Source organism: Meles meles, chromosome X, assembly GCF_922984935.1.
Source record: "Meles meles chromosome X, mMelMel3.1 paternal haplotype, whole genome shotgun sequence".
Lineage (NCBI taxonomy): Eukaryota > Metazoa > Chordata > Mammalia > Carnivora > Mustelidae > Meles > Meles meles.
In genome coordinates this window covers 3,742,651-3,757,933 of record NC_060087.1, presented here as the reverse complement: position 1 = coordinate 3,757,933, position 15,283 = coordinate 3,742,651, and positions in this window count along the sequence as shown.

Genomic DNA, 15,283 nt, shown 5'->3' with positions numbered 1-15,283 from the left:
TATGAAAATTCATAAATAATAAACCTCCAAAGCAGCTTGTACAATAGCTCTATTCTGCTTAACAAAAATAATCCTCCTTAACATAAATGACTTCATTGTTTAGGCCCAAATGTAACTATGGGAGACTTTCCTCCCCCTCCTGCCTCTAGATTTATTTAAGAATGAAACGGGAGGAAGAAACGCATCAATGTGGGGTAGAAAATCCCATTCCAGGAAAGTGGAGATAAACATTTTTAAATTGAATCCTTTGCCTCGTCTTTTCCTATTTTAGATTCCTGCAGAAAAACTGTGATGTGTTTTCTTTATTCTTTCTGCAGTCTTGAAATCAAAACTTTTCCTAAAGAGTGCCGAACAGTGAGTTTAAAAGTTAAAGAAGGAAATCAAACTGGCTGAAGCTTGTCTTAATACCCAGACCCAATCAACACTGACTTAATGGCCAGACCAAATGGATTGTTCAATTTTCAAGGTCTCCCGAAACAAATTGGGCGTGCTTGCCTTTCATGTGACTGCAGACCTATTAGGACAGCCAATCCGCTTCCAAAAAAACCCACCTTAAATTCAACTTTGTGTTCTCTCTGACTCACCCAAAAACAGAATCAATGGTCTCTGTTTTCAGGTTTTCTTTGATAAATACACGGTATCTTTTGAGACAATGTTTCATGGTATCTTTCGAGACAATGTTTCATGGTATCTTTCGAGACAATGTTTCAGGTATCTTTCGAGACAATGTTTCTTTAGGCTGTGCACAGATTTGTTTGCAGAAAAACAAAAGTAGCTCAACCTAGGGTTTAGAAACAAGACTGTTTGAGCATGAGATAGGGATGTAAGAGATCACTGGTTTTTCTCTTCTCATTTTCCAAATGAAAAAAAAAAAATCCCAAGGGAAGACACACTTCCCAATGGTAATCTGAAGTCATACATTCATCTTGGACAGGAAAAGGTCCCGGGAAAATTCAAAAGGCAGTGTGGCCGAGTCTGATCAAATTTGTCCTCCGTTTGCCCTCTGTTAACTCATCAGCGAGACCGAGCCTGGCATTGGCTTCGTGTTGAGTCAGGAGTCTGCTTGGGATACCTCCGATCTCTTATAGGTTCTCTTTAACATAGGAAAATCCTTTCCAGGCTGCGCAACACCATATTTCTTAGCTAGATTCTCTTATCTAGGGGCTTCTAGCTACACTACCTTATAACAAGTATCAGAAGACACACTCTAAGGACAGACACACTCAGCTCCCCCTAAATGCTAACCTCCAAATCCATGCAAAAATCTAGTCGTTAACAACAGACATCGGAGGGCAGGTCTCCGACTTAAGGGGATCCCAGAAATAGAACATACAAAGACGCAGCCAAATTTACGGAGGTGCGGAGCTCTTTCTAGATGCTTCTGGGCACCAACATTTGGGAAATAAATAGGTGAAAACGACCCATGAGAGATTCTTCTAATTAAAAATTAAAAGGTGCTTCTTTGTACGATGTATCCACATCCTGAAATAAACAGGTGCATTTCCCATTACCTACCTATGAATGCAAGCAACTTGCCACCAGAACTCATTGACCTCATGACAATCCAAGCGTAATTCTGCCCTGTGATGGGAATAGTTAAGTAGCCTCTAAACTGTCTTGTTTTATTTTTGGTTTTACGCATAGTATCTTCACTGTAGATCTCTGCTTTTCATCCCCCGTTAAAGCTGGTCGCCGTGCCCCACGCCTCCCAGTTAAACGAGAACATGTTTGAAGAAGTCAGAAGGCAGCAGAAAGAACCTGGATGTCAGTGATTTGCATTCCCAGAAAGAGCCCCAGCTCAGAAACCAAGAGGTTTGCACAACTTAAAAAAAAAAAAAAAAAGTAACATCATTTTCCTAAGTGTTTTTAAACATCAAACTTGACCAACAAAACATTTCTTGACTGCCACTCTGGGAGAGTAAATACGCGTGACCTTGTAGGTGGAAAGCTTTTCAATCTACATAACAGCCCGCCATGCTCTCGGCGAAAGCTTCCTGCCTCTTAACCTCCCCATAGCTGAATAGAAGAAATCAAATTTAGCACATTCCTATACTTAAGTTCATAAATTGTTTCCTGCCCTTTTTTTTCTCATAAAATAAAATATTCATCCCTTGCAAATGCTCAAATTCAATCACTGTATTACTTTTACCGAAATGTCTACTCCAATAAGAGAAAGCAGGAGATATTATAAGAACTAAATCTTATAAAAGGTTTTTACTAAAACCAGCTGAAATTTTGTGTCACTATTATTAATCCCTTTAAAGTGTGAAATAAATGTTTAAATTCCTCTCCCTCAGCAAAACAAAACTCCCTAATCTCACAGGGGGGAAAAAATAGCGCTTTTAATTTTATATCCTTTAAGTATCGTTTAAGAGATTGTTGGTTTACGATTTCAAATTAAGAGTTGGCCTATCTTTGCTTTCCATGGACAGATGCACGGTATTTTCTTGATGATTCTGGTTCCGTCAGAGAACCCAGCGTAACTGGGCCTGATTCACCCCGAGGTTGGTCAGTTTTCTCCGATTTCCCAGTTGGATCACTGGGATACCGATGGTATTCCGTAATCCAGAATAAACAGGGGAGATTTTGTGTGCCAACAACACTCAACTGTGGGCATTTTGTTCATCATCCATTTTGCTGAAATACAAAATTCCTCCAGCAACTTCGTAAACAATCTCTAAAGATTATCAGTACAATGAATAAATAAAATCTATAAATTATAGAGTTATTGAATATGCTGAGCTATTTGCAAACAACGTCCACAGCTACCTCCAAAGCAAACAAATAAAATCCCTTGCCTTCAGGTTGTCTTCCGAACGTCCCACCCTCCTCCCCCTTCCCAAATCCTAAGAACCTGACCCTGTCTCCTCTGGAGAAGGGTGACGGCTCGGGGAAGGCAATAACCAATCCCAACGGCGTTATAACCAACTTTGCGTTTTTATTTAAATCTACATTAGCATTTGCACGTGGTAGGTTCAATGGGGTTTCATTTTGAGGAGTTTGTAAGAGTTAAGCATGGTTAAATTTTACATATTGCCGGGAAGCACGGTTGCCTTAGAAAGTGTTCTGTCGGAGGGCCTGGGTTACTAGTGGGGTAAGCAGCTGACTCTTGGTTTCGGTTGAGTTCGGGATCTCTTGGTGGTGAGAGCGAGCCCTACATCGGGCTCCTTGCCCAGCCATGGAGGAGAATCCTGCTTGGGATTCTCTCTCTCCCTCTGCCCCTCTGGCTCCTGCTCTCTCTCTCTCTCTAATAAATAAATAATTGTTTAAAAAACAGTCCTTCGATGTTGTCTGTAGGAAACTAATATAATATTATCTGTTAATTATACTTCAGTTAAAAAAGAAAGTTCTGGATCCATGGGGAAAGGGTTTGCCCTATATTCATCACAGTAACGTGAAAATCTTGCTTTTATAATAATAAAGCTACTTGCAACAAAGCATGCTTGTGAAAACCTAGCAAAACCCAAAAAAAGTCAAAAATGGCCAAGTTAAACTAGTCAATTAACATGTAGTTCTACACACAACAGTAGGAAAGCAATGGTAGTCTACGTTTAACTCCTTCATTACTGTGAATAATTGATGTGTCAATTATATTGGCGAATTCTGGAAGGGCATCTACACAATCAAGGGCTTATCCACATACCACCTCTTGATTCTCTTTCGTTTTAGAGGGGGTGCTGGTGTGGACCCCCACCAACGTTGGCTCCCAATCGCCCACAGCCCATTTTCAGGAATTATGAGCCGTTGTTGTTCAATGCATTAAAACGTAAATTGTGTGATCTTACAATGGAACACACTGTAATCTGTTAAAAAGATTACAAATGCTTTGAAACACATCCCTGACTACTTTACCACATTTTGGTATCCTCCATACTTTGAGGGTAAATCTGCTGTTTCTTCATAATGGAAATCCCGTATTACCAGACACCCGTCTATGCACCCTCCTATTTCCGCGTTCCTGGACTTCACGTGGGTATAGGAGATCGGCAAAGATACAACTATTTCAGCACAGAAATCATCACCTGCTACAAAATCAGGTCCTACCTTGACCCCCAAAACCCAACAGTTAAGCATTTTTCTGCATGCCACTATGCATCATGGCTACTTTTCCCGTGACATCAATTCATTTCTGGAGGACCATGCCTTAGACCAATTCCCGTACACATTCAAGTGTCCTACGCTATACGGAACCCATAGACATCACTAAATTTATATTTACGTACTTTTTGGATGGCTACGGATGCCATTTGAAGAAGCCTAATGTGTTTTAATTTGCATCTTAACTCATACATTTAACGTCTAGTAGCAGCATTGATCAATGTACCATTCATTATCACCACAGCCCCACGGAGACTTTTAGAACATGTTTTCCTAATCCTCCTCCCTGTATTTTCTAAATAATACACATTAACCTAATATATATTAGATATGCTCTGAATCTGCTTCCGTACTATGGATATACTGCAGACCCCTGCTAACATGGGTTTGAGCTCTGGAGGTCCACTTAGATGTGGATGTTTTCCCCCAATAAACAGAGCATCTCTCCATTAATGCATTCTCTTTTCTCTCTGATTTTTTTCTAGAAGTTTTCCCTTTACTAAGATTTATTTATTTATTTGAGGGAGAGAGGATGGTGCGTGTGAGCCGGGCGACTCTTCAAGCAGACTCCCTGACCAGTGCAGACCCCAACTCCATCCAGCTCAACCCCGTGACCCGTGAGATTGTGACCTGAGCTGAAACCACGAGTCAGATGCTCAACTGACAAAGCCATCGGGTGCCCTTTCTCTGTGATCTTAATAACGTTTTCTCTAGCTAGCTTTATAAAAAGGTAGTTTCCAGAATATATATAGTATGTGTTAATTGACTGTTCACGTAATCAGTCAGGCGTCTGGGCAATAGCAGATGATTAGAGGTTAAGTTTTTGGTTACTCATGGATTTTGGACTGCCCGGGGGTGGTCAGTACCCCAACCCCTGCATTTTTCAAGGGACAAATGAGTATATATATTTCTTTCTACACAAAAATAATAAGACTTTTTTTTTTTTTTTGGTGCCAGTTTTGACTCCCTTAGCACCACTCCTGTAAAGAACGAGTCACTCTCTGTTCCTGTTCTTTCCCGTTTCTCGTTAGCTCAGTCATCTTACGTGAAATTTTTCTCCAGTATTTCACTTATATGTTTTGCTGTTTCTGCTTCTGTGGAGGAAAGAGAATGTTCTTTGAAGTCGTGCTGGTTGCTTTATCAGCTACTTCCATCAAAAACATGTTTCCTACACTTTCAAAGCCTCACCCTCCTCATCTGTGTTATGGAGAGATTGAATACCCTCTTCCTGGTCTTGTCAAAAACATTCGGCAAGATAATATATTTGGAAAAGTCTATCCTATTCCCTGACAGGCCTCCCCCCATTTCCCTGGCCGCGCATAAAAATCAGCGGGGAGCATTGCATTCTGATGAGCCTCTTTTCAGAGTGTTTGCAATGTTCATGTTCCGGGACTGGCTGATGCTGATGAGGCCTTAAAAGAAATGCATGCTGATTCTTGAAAACACAAAGGCAGAGTCATTGCATAATTGTGCTGTTTTTCCTGGAAATGGATGACAAACTTATAAGAAAATACCAGCACACATTGGTCTTCCTGGTTTGGTCTCTTCTCTATCCTCCAGCACACCTGCCGGCTGACACTGTCTACTTAGCGAGGTTCGGTGATGGATTTGCCTCCTTGGAACTGCTGTGCACACGCTCAGGAACTAGGCAGCCTCTGAGATTTTACTCCATCTGGAAGCTATCAAGCCAGCCAGCCAGTTTCATGGATGTTGGCAGAAGACACGAAACCCCCGGGTCAGAGACAAAACACTATTATTCCCAGCACAGCAAGCACTATGATTGTCCCCCTCTGCCCTCCAAGTTCCCAAGGGGCCATGCACAGAGGCCCAGGTGGGTGTCGCACACATATCCTGAGCTGATGGAAGTCAACTATGTTAGAATGGGCAACACACACCAACGTGCCCTGTGCTCAGTGAAAAGACCCTCGCCACCTCTCCAGGCTGTTGACTCTGCAAACCTTCTTGAAAATAGAAGAGCCTATACCTCCCTTGCAAGTCATACAGGACATGAGAGAGACCCTTAAAGAGGGTCTCCTCTCTACATCACTTAAGTAACTGTAAGGTTTACGATGAATGCAAAACACTGTATGGATATGCAAGGGGGACCAGATAAGCCAAGAAAATCAGTTTCTCCTCTTCTTTGTTACAAACTATCAGTGATTCCAGCTCTTGATGAATGGTTTGAGCAGGAGCTAAATGTAGAAAGGAATGAAGCATGGTTTCCCTACTGCCTGTCCAGACAGTTTTTTTTTTCCCCCAATTCCAGCAACTTCTCTATCACTTAATGTTTATACCCTACCTGGAAGATGTGGGGACTTGAGCTTCTCAGTGCTACAAAGTGCATGGGGAGCCACATTAGAAGGGAGTGAAAAAGCAAAGAGAGGGTGTAATTCCATTTATCCAAATTCATATTTTTCTAACACAGTGGAAGACTGGGAGTCATCACTGTTCTAAGGCACTAGTCCTTTGCAGATGGAAAGGTCCTCACCCCTGTCAGACAGACACAGAGATCAGACACTGGGCACAAAGGAGCAATATTTGTAGATTAAGTACCTGCTTTGCAACCCTGGTATATTTAAATAATTAGATATTATTAATTTCAGTATTAAACTATTGATGCAAGGTTAAATATTTTCAAAGGATCTGTATAAGAGTGAGTTAATAAATGGTATTTAAGGTGTTACCATCTACTGGCATGAGACCAACCAGACCCGAAAGTGGAAAACAGTTTAAGGGGAAAAGCAATTCCCTTGGGATTCTGCTGTTTGCTTTTTTTCTCTTTGCTCCTTTTCCTGGTGTCCCTCATCTTCCCCCTCCTTCTCCTCTCTCTTTCTTTGCTTTAACACTGATAGTAGATTTTAAGTATCTACGCTACTATAATGAGAAAAAAATCCCTAAAATTGGAAATAACAGAAGAGGGAAATCACGGTGGAGAGCTGGCAACTTCAAACACTGCATAAAAGGACGTTTGTTTCTCAAGAATTTTTCCGGCAGACTTATATAGCTTCTCAGCCAATGTGGGGTGTTTGAATTCCCAGGAGAAAGGAAAGTGTGTGTTATTAGTTAAGAAAACGTTGGCTTGAAAGAAGCCAGATGCTTGTGGGATGAGCCTTTGGAGGGAAGACAGCCCCTCTCCTGTGACCAAGCAGGTGTGGTAGAGATGGGTAGACCCTGGGAAATGCAGTTGCCACAGTCCGGGGAAGGCTACAGTGAACTGATGGGGTTTCTACCACTCTGACTTCAAGCGCCAACCCAGAGATGAGCTGAAGTCTTGGAGGTTGCAAGTGGCTGCCTGGTTTTTGGGCACGTAGGGAAGACCAGGAGACATCAGTACTGCAGGGGCCTGGACCCAACCAAGGGAAGGCTCTCTTGGAAGGGGAAGCCCCAAGTGTCCATCCAGGGGGACATGTGGATGGATTTGAGGGTACCTGAGGTCTCACGCCATCCAGGGTTTCTCCACGGGAAAAGGGTAGGGCCCTTATCCCAGTGAAAGAAAAGATCATGGGGTCCTTGAGCAAATGGGGGGAATTGGTGAAGAGTGTGAACCCTGAGTCCTGCTGCCCAGTCCTTTCCAGTGGTGGCAGAGTGTGTATTCCTGTGTGTGTGTGAGAGAGAGACAGACAGAGAGTGAGAGACAAAGGGAGGACAGAGCATTGTAATTTTTTTTCCCCTTAGGATTATGAAACACATTTGAATGTGAATTTAAGACCAGGAGCTATAAATATTTTTTATTTTCTTTCAATTGGCCAACCTGGAATAAACATTCCTTTGCAGTCTCCTAACCCATCTGCTAGGTGCTCCCATGAAAGACGATCGATCCCTGATTGCTATCAAAGCAGGCTTGTTTACCGTCCCTGTCAGGGATCTCTGGGCAGAAGAGCTTAATTAGGCTGGTTAGGTGCACAGGTGACTTGCGATGCCACAGAAGTGGCGATCGTGTTCACCGGGGCCTCATGTTTTCACTCTGTGAATAAAAACCGTGCTGCTTGTGATTTTACGACTGGATAAGATGACGTTTGCAGATGACTTCAGGGTGGTCTCCCCAAGGCGGGGATCTCAACGCCCCAGAATGAGATGGTATGGATCGAAACACAAGGCGACGCGCTCCGTTCCCGGGGTATTTTGATCGATGTGTTTGGCGTAATCGGCCCAAGGGACGAGATGAAAACAGACTCCAGAAAATGACACAAAGGGGCGCCTGGGTGGCTCAGTGGGTTAAAGCCCCTGCTTTCAGCTCAGGTCATGATTCCAGGGTCCTGGGATGGAGCCCCGCATTGGGCTCCCTGCTTGTCAGGGAGCCTGCTTCCTCCTCCTCTCTCTGCCTGCCTCTCTACCTACTTGTGAACTCTGTCTGTCAAATAAATAAATAAAAACTTTAAAAAAAAAAGAAAATGACACAAAATTCAGCTTCTGTTATGTGAAAAGTAAGGGGCATTTTTATTTTATTTAAGATTTTTTTTTTTTTGTGGTCATGAATCTCTTCGAGATCTTTTTTTTTCCCCCATTTTATTTATTTTTTCATCATAAAGATTTTTTTTTAAGATTTTATTTATTTATCAGAGAGAGAGATCACAAGTAGGCAGAGAGGCAGGCAGAGAGAGAGGAGGAAGCAGGCTCCCCGCGGAGCAGAGAGCCCGATGCGGGACTCGATCCCAGGACCCTGAGATCATGACCTGAGCCGAAGGCAGCGGCTTAACCCACTGAGCCACCCTGGCGCCCCTTTATTTAAGATTTTTATTTATTTATCTTAGAGAGAGTGCAGGCATGCACAAGAGTCGGGGGAGGGGCAGAGGGAGAAGGAGAGAGAATCTCAAGCAGACGGTGCTGAGCACAGACCCTGACGTGGGCTTGACCTCACCACCCCGAGATCATGACCTGAGCCGAAATCAAGAGTCGGAAGCTTAACCCACTGAGCTCCCCAGGTGCTCCGTAATGAGCATTTTTAAACTGAAGCATGAGGGGGCTTATAGTCCGGTGAACAAGGCAGCAATACTGAAGACTTGTAGCATACGGGTTCAACGCGTTCAGTGTTGTTTTCTGATCGTCTGTGCTGCCGCTGGTTTACTGCCGTCCCTATGTCTGTCCACCCAGGAAGACATACATACACGCACGTGCGTTTATGTCCCGTGAGCTCTCTGTTCCAGCAAATTACCCCAGCCCCAGAGGGAGAAGCAGGCTCCCCGCTGAGCAAGGAGCCGGATGTGGCGCTCAATCCCAGGACCCTGGGATCATGACCTGAGCCAAAGGCAGACGCTTAACCACTGAGCCACCCAGGGATCCCCAAAATAATTATTTTTAAAAAAAGAAATTCCAAAATGAACGTTCAGTTCAAAAAGATAAGAGACAGCATTTGTCCTAATAATTTTTTGTTAAACTACATTTTATTTATTTTTTTTTCATTTTTTTAAACGTATTTATTCAAATTCCAGTTAGTGAACATACAGTGTAACGTTAGTTTCGGGGGTACCAAGGAATGATTCAACACTTCCATACGACACCTGTGCTCAGCACAACAGGTGCCCTGCTTCCTTCCCATCACCTGCGTTCCCCACACCCCACCCACATCCCCTCGGGAGACCGTCAGCCTGGTCTCTGGAGTGAAGAGCCTGTTTCCTGCTTTGTCTCTCTCTCTTTTCTTTTCCCTACGCCAACTGCACTTTATGTAAACGGAAAATTACATGCCAGGCGGCGTTCACCAGAGATGTTCTAGCTTCCGCTGGCATGGGGACCATGGGTGACACGTGTCATTAGGAAGAGAGAGGGCTGTGTGCTCTACCATCGATACCCGGAGTACATCCATGCTACCCCTGATAGTCAACGTCCTTTTCCGTACCTCTCGGTGCAAAATCTCTTTCTTTTCAGATACTAGATTCTCTGAAGCTTAAAGTGTGAAAGTAGGAACACAAGTAGGGTACATACATGGGGCAAATTTACAGAGTCAGAGTCAGGCATGGATCAACCATTCTGCAAGCATAAACGTCTTGTCTCTTCTATATCACATACATAGATACAGAAAGTTATATGCCTGTGTGCATACATACCTAGAAAATACATATATAGATAGAAAGGTATAGATGCACAAGTCGTTATTGTGTCTGTACAGTTCCAATATACAGAATGATGTGTATTAATAAACAATGAAATGATGCGCGCATTTTATAAGTAGAATGATAACATATTATATATAATTATATTATTATAAATATATCATGTATATCATAACAAATATTTATATATTTGTATATAAGATATATAAGTATTATAATATATTATACATATTAGTATATAGTATATATTATATATAAATACATATAAATATATACTTCATATTATTTATTTAATATAATATTATTATTTAATATTATATATGAATATTTTATTTATATATATAATAAAATCTAAAATATATATTAAATGTATAATAATATAATATGGTACAATTTTATATTATATATGTACTTATATATAGTATAGTATGGTTTATAGTATATGGTATATATACTATATAGTGTATATATAGGTATATGAATATCTATTATATAATATATAATTATTATATAATATGTATTATAGTGTATATATATATAGTATGGTACAATATACCAGTATATATATAGTATGGTACAATATACCATCTATATATCATACAATATGGTACCATACTATATTATTATACATGTAATATATATATTTTAGACTTTGGTCTATAATATAGACTTTATTATAATATATAATTACATAATATATAATTTTCATATATTACTTATATAATAATTTTATATAGTATATATCATGATATGTAATATACAATTATTTTATTTTATTATTTTAAAAAATATTTTATTTATTTATTTGACAGAGAGAGAGATCACAAGTAGGCAGAAAAAGAGGGGGAAGCAGGCTCCCTGCTGAGCAGAGAGCCCAATGTGGGGCTCGATCCCAGGACCCTAAGATCATGACCTGAACTGAAGGCAGAGGCTCAACCCACTGAGCCACCCAGGTGCCCCATATAATATACAATTATTTTATAAATATTATGGTGAAATGTAGAAATATATACTATATGAGTTAATATATATGATATAATACATATCGTATATAACTAATTATAATTATATTTATAATATAAATATAAACAGTGTTTTATAACTGTATAAATATACACACTATTATATGTATGATTATAGTATATTGTATTTTATGAATATATATATGTATATATGAAATAGAGAGGGGTTATATATGATATGTATTATATTGTTTGTAACGCTGTATGTATATTATATATAACCCTATACAATATATAACCTTATATATATTATTAAAGCTATGCAGGGGCGCCTGGGTGGCTCAGTGGGTTAAAGCCTCTGCCTTTGGCTCAGGTCATGATCCCTGGGCCTTGGGATCGAGCCCCGCATCGGGCTCTCTGCTCCGTGGGGAGCCTGCTTCCTCCTCTCTCTCTGCCTCCCTCCCTCTCTGTCTACTTGCGATCTCATGTCAAATAAATAATAAACAAAATCTTTTAAAAAAAAGAAGAAAAAAAAAGCTATGCATAGCACGTATAAATACATACATAATACAAATTATAACTATATGTGTATTCATAGAATCCTATGTATATAACCCAGCTCTATTTTCGGTATAAATATATATACATTTTCTCTATGAGATATATATGTGTGCATATGTATTTATATATTTAAGTCCCCGTAACCTAGAGAGAGGACGTCTCATGCACATTTTTCATAATTTTCAAGTGTGGTGTGTGTTCCTACTTGTCAGAGGGATGCAGGCCCTGGGGAAGATTCTCTTAAAAAGTCTTACACAATAACAGTGAGACAGTTGCCGCGAATGTCATTTAGGAATGAACTCCAGCTGTATGGGATTTAGAATTCTCAGTTTTCAATACAAAAGCTATCGTTAATGGCTTTCTCATCGACAGTGAGTCCTGTCAAATTCAGGAGCTGGGATACTTTCTAAAAATCAGGGCCATTTAAAAGTCATTTAGGCTGATCATGCCCAGTGATGAAATAACAACCAGGAAAAGAATTTAAAATAATCACGTGGATAGTCAGCACGGAGACTATCTCTGTCTACTGGACGCATGTTACATTATTAATGGTGTTTTATGGGTTTAAAAATAACAAGAGGACAGGGGTGCCTGTGTGGCTCAGAGGGTTAAAGCCTCTGCCTTTCGCTCAGGTCATGATCCCAGGGTCCTGGGATTGAGCCCCCGCATCAGGCTCTCTGCTCAGCAGGGAGCCTGCTTCCTCCTCTCTCTCTCTCTCTGTCTGCCTACTTGTGATCTCTGTCTGTCAAATAAATAAATAAAATCTTAAAAAAAATAACAAGAGGACAAAAGCTTAGGAAAGACTGGAAGTGGACCCTCGCCCGTGAATATTTAATTAGTCCCATTTCTGAGACGCAAACATTGCATTAGGGGCAGGCACAGCCTTCTTATTGGAAAATATAAGCTTTAATGTATTTCCTTAAAGCTTCCTAAGTCTTATAAAACACTTTACCTGCAAAACGGATGAGGAGGGGTGCCTGGGTGGCTTAGTTGTTAAGCATCTGCCTTTGGCTCAGGTCATGGTCCCAGGGACGTGGGATCGAGCCCCACATTGGGCTCTCTGCTCAGCAGGTAGCCTGCTTCTCCCTCTCCCACTCCCCCTGCTTGTGTTCCCTCTCTCACTATCTCTCTCTGTCAAATAAATAAATAAAATCTTAAAAAAAAATCGATGAGGAAGGATTAGAATATCACTTGTGTCTCTTCCCAGTAAGTGTCTATAACTATATTAACAGGGAAGAAAAGGTCTGTACCTTACAGCTCTCTTAAGTGATTGACATGATTTGAAATTCATTGTAACTTAACATAGAGGGGTCTGACGTTTTCTTTGTATCATTGAAAGGACAAAGTGATATATACAGCAAGGTTGTATGTATATATATATATATATATATATAACAAATTTGTATATATATACAAGGTTATATATATAGCAACTTTGGAATATGCAATAAGAATTTGTAAAACACTAAGGGAGTAAATATTTTTAAGGTTTCCAGCATTTCTCTTCTTTAACCTATATTGTTCATCCTATTATAATCTAATCACTAGATCCAATTTGTAATATTACTACTTAAATATTTTATAATAAATTAAGTACATAAATCTAGTTACATTTGTTATATTACATATAACAAATATTGTAATATGTCTGAATCTCTATTATATATTTATCATCTCAAAGATGTAATGTGTCTGAATCTCTACTTATTATATATCTATCATCTATATCTATATTCTATCTGTATCTATATGTATAGATATATCTATCATCTATCTATCTATTGATCTATCATATGAATGTTATATATATATTTTTTTAAGATTTTATTTATTTATTTGACAGACAGAGATCACAAGGAGGCAGAGAGAGAGGGAAGCAGGCTCCCTGTTGAGCAGGGAGCCCGATGCAGGGCTTGATCCCAGGATCCTGAGATCATGACCTGAGCTGAAGGCAGAGGCCTTAACCCACTGAGCCACCCAGGTGCCCCTTTATATTCTATTCTTTCTCAAATTTATTAAAATTCATGGTCTGACATGGTCCCACAGGACTGTGGCCACCCAAAGCATTTACCATCATCATGTTGCAGAGATTTTTTTCCAAGAGTGTGTCTACAGTGGTAAGTGAATGCTATATATATATATATATCAAATAAATAGATACCTAAGAATAAAGTGGGACAGTTGTGTTGATAGGAAAGGCCATTGATTAAAAATATTTCAGCATTAGCTACTTATAGGCAATGACCACATCTTATTTTTCCATCCTAGGTGTTTGAAAGAGTTCTTGGACTAAGCAACAAGTCTCAGACTCATGTTCATTAAATTAGTAAGAGTAGCAATCAGCAAATTACTTAAGAACCACCCCACCTCAATCCCCTACCTCTGAATTTGTCATATAAAGTCCCCATTCCCCAACCCCTTCATTGTAAGACTACAATCATGGCTTCAATTTCCTTATCCCCAGGATCCCACTCATGAACCTGCCTACATTTGGCAGAAGGCTGTCAATAATCCGTTGATTCCCAAATGCAACGGTCATCTCGCATCCTTCCCCTTATGATTTCTGCAGTTTCTGCAGCTCTGCACACAGTGAAATCCTGTCCAGTCCTCTGGGAGTCGAAACCCCGCCCTTGAATTCCATACCACACCTTGCTTTGCTAGAGTTCTTGAACAGAGGCGACCAGGCTGCTGTTCGTGCTCAGGCCGCCATCTGGACGCCTACTCCAAAGTTGGTTGCTCCAAAGACCCGTCTCTCCGTTTAAGCTAATACTTTCTCTCTTACGCACCAAAATTCCAAGTATCCCATGCATCGGGTTTGCGGTCAGATTTCCTGACCCTACTCTAAGCTTCCTATTCCCGTCAAATCTCAACCTTCCGAGGTCTGTGTGCCAATACCATTGACGGGATCTTTCAGCATCTCAAGTCAAACTCTCCAGTTTTCTTCCCACTCAACTTCTTTTGGTTTTGCATATTATCATTGGCGGTAGCCTTTCCATCTTGCCACATCAAGGAATCTTCTAGAGTCTTCTTGTTCTATGGTACCAGCCCATCATTAACAAACTTCTATGATTCCACGTCTTGCAATTACTCCACTCATCTCTTGGTTTTAAGTTTTACCATTGCTACCTTAGATTGTGAATGCTACAAGAGATTACTAACTGGGCTCTCCTCTTCTAGAATGTTCCTGCTATAGGCTATCCCTAAGATGAAGCCAAACCTTGAACCCACCCTGAAAGTAAATCTGTGCCTCTCATGGGCTAGAGTCAGCCATGATTCCAGTCAATGGATGTCCATGACCCTCCATGACTTGGTCTGACCAATGTCTCATTATTCTTCTTCACGAATGCTATGAACCTGCCACGACATCACCACCATTAGTATGTTAGTATTGAAAGCCTTCCTACAAAAGATGCACTTAGCAGAAAATGTAGGTCCCTAGAGCTAACTCAAAACCCACTAGATCTGGAACTTCAGCATTGAGTTCCAAGCATGAAACAAGCTAACAACGTGGGTCCTTAAGCAGCTTGAACTTTCCGAATCTCTGCTCTGACTTCTTTCCTCTCTTCCAGACTGTGTTTACTTGGAATGATTTCCCACCTCTGCTCTCCAAGTCCC